The 9,259-nt window shown below is 51.5% G+C and overlaps 1 long non-coding RNA gene across 1 annotated transcript; it reads right to left on the bottom strand.

Annotated features, from left to right (window-relative positions):
- Positions 1 to 5,674: 5,674 nt before the first annotated feature.
- On the bottom strand, positions 5,675 to 8,359 carry LOC136790308 (uncharacterized). Its single transcript, XR_010829951.1, has 2 exons — positions 8,019 to 8,359; positions 5,675 to 7,932 (listed from the first exon to the last, which is right to left on the bottom strand). It is a non-coding gene; the product is annotated as an uncharacterized lncRNA (long non-coding RNA).
- Between the last annotated feature and the right edge of the window lie 900 nt (positions 8,360 to 9,259).

Below are 9,259 nucleotides of genomic sequence, written 5' to 3'. Positions count from 1 at the left end.
GCAGCTGCCTATTGTGGGACGGGGAGGGCAGCTCGCTGCTGTCTTTGCTCCCTGGGGTGGGGAGACTGCTCTGTGGGGTGGGGGCTGCTTGCAGAGGCGCAAGTGGGGAGGGGGCTGGGGGTTCCCGGCAGGACCCCCAGGGCAGGCGATGGCGTTGTGGAGGCCGGGTCCCGGGGGATTGGCGGCTGGGGCAAGGAAAGCCCAGGCGGGGGTGGCATGGGGTGGCAGGCACAGGTCTGCGGGTGCTGGGCTGCAGGTGGGGAAGCCTGGGGCTGGCTCCATGGTGTCTGCAGTGTCAAGCCGCCAGGAGCACCATTCGCCCAGCAAGCCGGGAGTTGTGGTCGTTGGGCTCAGAGCATCCCGTTGCCCATGTTGGGTTCGTTGTTATTATCTCCCTGTCTTTTTTGTCCTGATAAAAAATGTACTGTTACAGCTTGCCGCCGCTCAGCTTCCCAGCCGTGAGCGGCACGTTGCTCAAGGCAGACCCTTCCTCCCTGAGGCGGCGCGGGGTGCAAATTTCTGCTGTTTTCGTTTGTGCTTTCTCTGGGAAAATGGTCTGGGAAGCCGTCCCTGCTGCCCTCAGGACGCATCCTGCCGGCGAGAAGCGGGTACTGCAGGCGGCGGGGCCACGCATGTGCGGTGGCGCCTTTGGATGCCCCCTTCCGCCACCTGCTGGTGAAAATCCGGTACTGCAGGCGCCTTGGGTCAGCGCATATGCTGTGGTGCCCCCTGGCGCCCTCTGCGCCACCTGGTGGCCTAAAGTGGGTACTGCAGGCGCCTCGGGGCCGCGCATACGCTGTGGCGCCCTCTGCCGCCGCCTGGTGGCGAAAAGTGGGTACTGCAGGCGCCCCGGGGCCGCGCATGCGCGGTGGCGCCCCCTGGCGCCCTCTGCCGCCGCCTGGTGGCCAAAAGTGGGTACTGCAGGCGCCCCGGGGCCGCGCATGCGCGGTGGCGCTCCCTGGCGCTCTCTGCCGCCGCCTGGTGGCCAAAAGTATGTACTGCAGGCGCCCCGGGGCCGCGCATGCGCGGTGCCGCCTTTCAATGCCCTCTGCCGCCGCCTGGTGGCGAAAAGTGGGTACTGCAGGCGCCCCGGGGCCGCGCATGCGCGGTGGTGCCCCCTGGCGCTCTCTGCCGCCGCCTGGTGGCCAAAAGTGGGTACTGCAGGCGCCCCGGGGCCGCGCATGCGCGGTGGCGCCCCCTGGCGCCCTCTGCCGCCGCCTGGTGGCGAAAAGTGGGTACTGCAGGCGCCTCGGGGCCACGAGTGATGTTACTACATCATTTACTACATTTTTTCCTGCGAGTGATGTTACTACATTGATTTTGGTTTTGGGGTGTAATCTGTTATGCTGCTAGATTTTTCTTCCTGTGCAGAAGAAAAGTTGAGCTAATTCCAGTTAGCTTCAGTAACTTGCTTTCTCATATTGTCATTTCAATATTCAAAGCTGAAGCAAAAGCATTGGTATTGTTGCTTCTAGAGAGACGCCAGTTCTCCGGTCTGCACTCTGCATGCTGTTCAGATAAGCTAGAAAAAAATAAAGGAAAAGAAAAACAGCTGCTGCTTCTCCTGCTCTCTTTCTGCTTTCTACTTTCTTGTGCTTTGCCCCTCCCCTTTCCCAGGTGATTGGCTTTGGGTTCCAGGCAGGGCCTAATGGTAATTGAGTCACAGGCATCCCATCAGAGAGCTCATTCTGCCTGGGCTGCAGTTTGGGGTAAGTGCTTTGTTTTTGCTTCAGTCAGTTGCAGGGGTCTTTAGGTGGGTCAGAGTCTACGGACTGATGCGTTTCCAAGTAGAGATAGGTACGTCCTTCTTTGTGAGGTAACAACTAGTAGGATCCTTGCTGATCCTGGCTGGAATAATAATAATGCACAACACAGAAATCATATGAGAGATTTGGGGTCAGAATGGGAAAGTACTCGTGGATGAATCCCAAGGACCTGGTATCCCAAGGTCTCTTGAAAGTTCATTTTGTGATTAAAGCCTGGCAAGATACACAGAAAAAGCTCCAGAAGGTGGGGGTTGTAGTGAACAGTCACTGTGGGGGGCCCTCCTGCGGGAGGCCCTGGAGGTGTATATCGGGAGGGGAGATGAGAAGGAAAAGCAGAGAGCGAAACTAATGGTATTGACAGTGTAGCAGGTAGTGAGGCAGAGGGTTGGAGAGAGAGGAAGAAAATCATCTGGGGGAGTCAGGGCCAGGATGGAAAGGAGAGGAAGAGAGATGAAGGAATAGCAGGCAAGGAAAGACAGGCTTTGAAGTGTGGCCAGGCTGGCCGTTTCAAATAGGAATATCCAGAGTGGAAGAAGGAGGAGAGAAGGAAAATGGGAAAGTACAGGCTGGAGAAAGATAGAAGTGTTAAAAAGGGTTATTGAAGGTGTTAAAGGTGGGGTATGTAGTGTTTGACAGAGCTGTTTGAAGTTGAATGAGCAGGGAAAGAGGATGAAGGCATTATCTAAGTAACAGTCTAGAAGTTTTGGTATATTTGCTGTGATGTTTGGTCAGTTTCCCAAGTATGGGGGGGGGGGGGGGGGGGGGGGGCAGCCTGCTCCACCCCCCCTCTCCCTCCCCAAACCTTGGTATGTGAACCCAATACACTGGGGCAGCTAGATCATTACTGGCTTGTAAAGTATCAGGGATTAAATTAACTAATGAAACCCTAAAAGTGATGGGGGTAGAAGGGGCTGGGATAACAGCCCCACTTTTGGGGGATACCAGGCTGAGAGTAGGGGATAAAATGATTACTGGGCAATTACTGTATGTACCAAAGGCAGGGACTAACTTGTAGGGAAGGGATTTGATGATGAAATTGGGCATTCAAATAGCAAATTGTTAGACTGGAATAACAGTGTTATTAATGGAGTGCTCTCAGGCCCTGAGAGCAAAGATCTATTCACCTCTGACTGGAAAGACCCTGAAATGGGGGCGGAAGCAACAATACAGATGGACAGTTTTACCTCAGGGGTTTACAGGGCCACCAATTTATTTGGGCAAGTTCTAGAACAGATTTTGGAGCAATTACAACCTCCTGAGGAGGTATTACTGTTACAAATATGTAGATGATCATTTATTGTCAGGACAGGAGAAAAGAGTTGTGAAGGAAGCTACTGACAAGCTATTCGGCTCGGGAGTATTGAAAAAGAAATTACAATATGTAGAAGGAGAAGTCAGGTATTTAAGGCATCTAATGTCTGAGGGAAAACAAAGAATAAATCCAGAGAGGATTCAGGGAATTGTTGAAAACTAAGAAAGAATTAAAAAGTTTTGAGAGATTTTTTTTTTTTTTTTAAGGAATCAGGCACCACGAAGTCTGAGGGAAAATGGATACTCCCTGATGGGAGAGAAATGCTGAATAAAGCACCAATGAGGCAAATATTAACTGTTTTACATCAAGAGAGTCACTGGGAGGTGCAAGCAATGTGTGATGTTGTGCTAAGAAAGTATGTCTGTGTAGGAGTATACACTGTAGCGAAGCAAATATGCAGACGATGTACCGTATGTCAAAAGGTAAATAAAAAGGTCATCCGTAACCCATCTAGAGGGGGACGGGAGCCAGGGATTTGACCTTTCCAAAGCATACAGGTAGACTTTACCGAGTTACCTAAAGTAGGGAGACTAAAGTACTTGTTTGTCCTAGTTGACCGGATGGGTGTAAGCTTTCCCCTCGGTATCTGCCACTGCGAACACGGTGGCTAAGGTATCACCGGAGCAAATAGTCCCTAGATATGGGATAGTTGAAAACATTGATTCAGGTCACGGAAGTCATCTCGCTTCACGAGTACTGCAAGGGCTAATGCAGGCCTTAGAGATTCAATGGAATTTTCACACCCCCTGGCACCCCTCCTCTTCTGGGAAGGTAGAGTGAATGAACCAGACATTAAAGAAGCAATTAACTAAGTTAGTGTTAGAAACCCAACTTCCTTGGGTAGAATGATTACCTTTAGCACTCCTCCAGGTTCAAACAGCACCAAGAAACGATATAGGAATTTCACCGTATGAGATGCTGTTCGGATTCCCCTATCTGGGCAGAAGGGATGAGATACCACAATTCAAAACAAGAGAAGTTTCCTAAGAACTGTATTCTGGGGTTGTCCTCTTCTTTGTCATCTCTCAGGACCCGTGGGTTGTTGGCTCAAACCCCACCTTTGGAATTCCCCATTCTCCACCATCAACCAGGAAATTGGGTCCTGATTCGGACCTGGAAAGAATCAAAACTCCAGCCTGAATGGGAAGGACTATTCCAAGTACTACTAACCACTGAAACAGCCGTAAGAACTGCACAAAAAGGCTGGACTCACTATACTCGAGTGAAGGCATCCGTCGACCCTAGTACCTGGGAAGCTGTTCCTACAGAAGACTTGTTGGAAGTTGAAATCGAAGAGAAAAATCTCGTAGTGGACTGTGAGCAGGATAAAAGCTTACAGTTGTAAACTAACCTTTTATTTTCACAGGTAACTAATGAGTGTGACTTGTGATTGAGAGAAAGGACTGGCCTATAGCGAATCAAAGTGCTCCCAAGGGGTTTTTGTTCTAGTAGTAGGGTACATATATCTTACTCTTTGTATTGGTAATTATTTGGAAACCTAAGGGTTAAAAATAATGACCGGGAAAAATCAACTATTAATTTTGTTTCTAGTGACTGTAGGCCTCAGAGAAGGCCTTGGTCAATTGGCAACTTGGAAAAGGCATGACCAGATAATAGTAAGATGGGATACCCCGTCAAAATAGGGGTGAATGTGACAGAGGGTTATGTACCACAATCTGTCATGTTTGATGCTTGTGAGGTGTTAGCTTGTGGAGATTTAAATGCCCAATGACAACTGAGCAGAGAGAACAAGTAACTGGGAGACACCCAACAGCCAGATTGAGAGCAGCTGTATGGAAACGATCCTCTATTGCCATCAGAGAAAGGGAGAAACTCAAGGAGAAAACAGGAGAGAAAACAGGAGGCTCTCTTTGAAATGTGGCAGTTCAAACATTTGAGATTGAAACAGGGTATGGGGATGTGAATGCCTGGATAGAATGGGTCAAATATGCTGTCCAGAGTCTCAACCGTAGCACTTGCTATGCTTGTGCCTCGGGACGACGGATTGCCCGGATAGTGCCCTTCCCATTGGGGTGGACCAGGGATTCCCAGGGGATGCGATGTATGATTGCATTGTACCAAGAAAAGACTGCCTGGGGAAATGAGGCCTGTAAGTCTCTCTCTTTGCTGTTCCCTTCCTTGCGTGATAGCAATATCAGGGTTCCCCCTGCATTCTCTACAGCTACAGGTGACCATGCAGCTTGCCTCTCACGGCAGGGTGTGAGCGCTACCCGGCATCTGGGAGAATTTGCCTTGTGCACAAGGACCTTGAATGCTACCAAGGACCTGATGGGAAACTGCTCAAGACTTGAGATCCCCAGGGCAGATCTGTGGTGGTACTGCAGAGGGAAGATCTTATGGTCCACCCTACCATCTAATTGGGGAGGCACTTTTGCACTTGTTCAATTAGCTATACCCTTCACCCTGGCATTTGAAAGAGAAACATCACAAATACACAGAAGAAGTAAAAGAGGCTCAGGAATGTCATTTGATGATAGAGTGTACATAGATTCTGTTGGGGTGCCTAGAGGAGTTCCCGATGAACAGAAAGCCAGGAATCACATTGCTGCAGGGTTTGAGTCGCTGTTCTGGTGGGTAACAATCAATAAGAGTATTTATTATAGTCAGCAGATATTCATAAATCATACAAGGGATGCGATAAGAGAAATCGCTGAACAACTAGATGCCACCAGCAAAATGGCTTGGGAAAACAGAATAGCATTAGATATGTTGATCGCGGAGAAAGGAGGTGTGTGTGTGTGTGTGTGTGTGATACTGAGCAACCATTGTTGCACTTTTATACCCAACAATACTGCCCCAGATGGCACAGTAACTAGAGCGTTGCAAGGGCTTCCCGACCTTGCCAGTGAATTGGCAGAGTAATTAGGAACCGGCCCTTCCTTCGCGGGATGTTCGGAATCTTGGTTTGGTAAATGGAAAGGGATCCTAGCGTCCGTATCTGCGTCCTTGATCGTAATATCAGGAGTTTTGACGGCCCTTGGTTGTTGCATTATCCCCTGTGTAAAAGGACTAGTACAGCGGCTCACTGAAACTGCACTATCGAAAGAAATGACCGTGGAGCCACCACCTTACTCACGTAAGGCGATGATATTAGAGGGGATGGAAAGCAAAGAAGGTGAAGAAGAGGAAGAGATCTACCAAATTACACCGCAGAGAAAAGTTTTGCAAAAATCAACAATTTATAAAGAAGAAAAGGGGGGAATTGTGGGAATAAAAATGTTGTTTTTGCAGAGTTACGTTGTTTAGAGGGAAGGAATGCGGTGTTGAGATAGGCTCGCAGTGATAAGAAAGCTTAACGGACAACCTTGTAAAATGCAGACAACCGGACTCCTCAGAGCAGCTAGGTGAAAATCACGGCGTCAAGTCAGATCAGTGAAGAAACATTACCGCTTCAAACAGTAAAAAAGTCAAAAGAAATTTGAAATTGAACAGGCCGGCAACTGAAGGCCACGTAGTGTCTGTGAAGCGTCGCATAGGTTGTGAACCCGGAATACCCAGTCAGTGGGGAAACAGGGGAGGGTCCCGGTCGTCGAGAAAGAAAGTACACAAACCATACTGTGTGACTAGTAGGCGCGCTCCTGCTTGTGGGACGCGTGCCATTGCGATCGCGAATAAATTACTACTTCACTGAGATCCTCGCCTGAGCCTAAGCTACTGGCTACGGAGTGTTTCTCACGCTCCCTGCGCGTAATCCTGGCTACAATATACCGTGTTATCGAAGGTGCCTTTTAAACAACATTGATAGAAACTCAGGGGGCGATAGTACTGACCCTGGGTGTGGAATTATCCACGCAGGGAATAATCCACGCTGCACCAAATATGGTAGCCACAGGAACGCTAATATACATAGCGCGTGCCAGATGCGACGTGAGAATCCTGCACCTGGATGGCCTGTCCCAAATGGCGAGAGGTGGTACTGGCTACGTGGCAATAAAGCCAGGAAGGTGTTGCCCCTGGGATGGAAGGGAGCTTGCACCCTGGAGGCAGTAATTCCAAACGTGACTATTATTGAAGACCCACAAAGCCAAAGCCCCCTTGAGACCACACGCAGGATTAAGCGGACTCCAGACAATTCTCTAGTAAAATTCTCTAGTATTTCACAGCTTTGCAAGGTGGTTTTTACCTTGGTGAGGGGTGGGTGAATTAGAAAAAGCTATTGTAAATATCTCCGCTATAACTGAAGAACTAGAAAATAAGTTTGATAAGTTTGCAAAAATAGTACCGTAGAATCGAATAGTATTCGATTCATTAATAACCTCATAAGGAGGAGCGTGCACTGTAATTAATGCTAGTTGCTGTATAGATGTAGATCAAACGGGACGGATTTGACTGATATTTGGGGGGAAAAAAAGGTATACTGGGGGGCGTGGGGGGGGAAAGATCCTACATAGAGTAGCTCAAGATGACAGTTCCTGGGCATTTAGAAACATGTGGGAGAAACTAACTTCGTGGTTACCTGAACAGAATTGGCTCAAACAACTATTTGTTGGTATTGTAAAAATAATGGCGTTGTACGCCTCCCATCCCCCGTGACATCCGAAGAAGACTATTGCGCCTTAACGTTGGAGAAACTCAAGAGCGCGGTACGTGAAGAGGTGCAAAAACAACAGTAGGAGTAAGGAAAGGAGAGGAGGGAGCTGTGAGAAACTAAGTTGTGTTTTTGCAGTAGAGAACTAATTTTCTGTATTCCGAGGTAGTTGTGCAGTCATAATGAGGAGAAACGCCACGTGGGTAAGCGGACAGTAGGCGGCCTCACTGTTCCGAAATAAGGCAGAAGCTTGAGGAAAAACAGGTTGAGCAGCGTGGGCACGGTAAAACAAAGATCACAGGTTCCTGAAACATAAGAAAGGGGAAAAAAAAAAAAAGGAAATAAGAAGGGAGAAATTAAAGGGTTGAAAAAGAAGTAAAATTGTACATACATGGGACAGAGGAGCGTCGAGTAGCTTGTGAACCTGCAGTACTCGGCCAGTGAGGACACAGGGGAGGGGATCGGGCGTCGGGGAACAGGGACTAAAAGTTGATGCTGTGCTTACTGCAATGCGCTCCTGATCGGCAGGACGCCCGCCACTGCAACCGCGAATAAAATAGCCTCAGAGAAGATCGTGTGTCAAGAAAATTATTTGAGATGTTTCTCGCAGATATACTTGACGAGAGAGGACCAAGAACACCCGCGCCTTCTTTAAAAAAAAAAAAATAATAATAATAAAAAAAAGGCAGCACAGGGGCAGCCTCAGGGTCGCCTTCCCACAGGGAAGCGGCGCCGTGATTGGCTGGACCGTGAGGGCGGATGTGGCGTCACGGCTAGCCTTAACTCAGGGCGGAAACGCTCCGTGATTGGCTCGGAGGAACCCAGGGCGGAGGTGCCGTGCAGGGCTTGCCGGCACTATGGGCGGAAGCTGTCGGGCCGGGCCGGGCCGCCGCGGCGCGGTGCCGCAACGAGGTTGGTGGTCGGCGCCGCCCCGGGCCGGGCCGGGCCGGGAGGGGGCGAGGCGGCGGGCGGTTGGGGCGCCACGCGGTCGGCGGCTTCTGCGGAAACGGCCCTTGTGCGGGGCGGGGGCGGCGCCGGAGCGGAGCGGAGCGGAGCGGAGCGGGCGTGCGGCGGGGTCTGCACTGCGCGGGGCTTCGGAGGGCTGGGGGAGAGGGGGGCGAAGCGGCGCGGGGGGGGGGCGGCTGCGTGCGCTTGGCCGACTCCCCTCTGGGTCGGATGGACTGCTCCGTCCCGCGGCATGCTGGGAGCTGTAGTTCTGTGGCGCGCGGCCGGTCTTTCCCCGAGCCGGGGCCGCGGCCGGGGCCGGGCCGTGCGCGCCGGGAGGCGCAGGTTGCCGCTGGCTGCGAGCGCGGCTGCCGGCGGTGAGGCGAGCGAGAGCCTTCGGGGGCGCTTCCCCGGAGCGTCGGGCCGGGAGGGGTGGGGGCTGCGGCGGCCGGGCGCGGGTCCTCGCTGCGCTCGATCGTCGGGCTGCGCCTCGGAGGTTTTCCTCCCCCCGCGCGCTGACGGCCGGCTCTCTCCTTTCCCTGCGGCTCACCAGGGCAGAAGCAGCTCCCCGCCGCTGGGACCCCCGCGGGGTTTGTCGCCGAGCGAAGGTGGCGCGGCAGCTGAAGGGAGGAAAGCTGCAGCTGGCGTGCTGCAGTCGCAGGTTTCCCAGGAGAAAGAGCAGCCCGT

This window comes from Anser cygnoides, chromosome 3 (assembly GCF_040182565.1).
Source record: "Anser cygnoides isolate HZ-2024a breed goose chromosome 3, Taihu_goose_T2T_genome, whole genome shotgun sequence".
NCBI classification, from domain to species: Eukaryota; Metazoa; Chordata; class Aves; order Anseriformes; family Anatidae; genus Anser; species Anser cygnoides.
The sequence above is the reverse complement of the archived record's forward strand: the minus strand, read 5'-3'. Positions and strand labels throughout refer to the sequence as shown.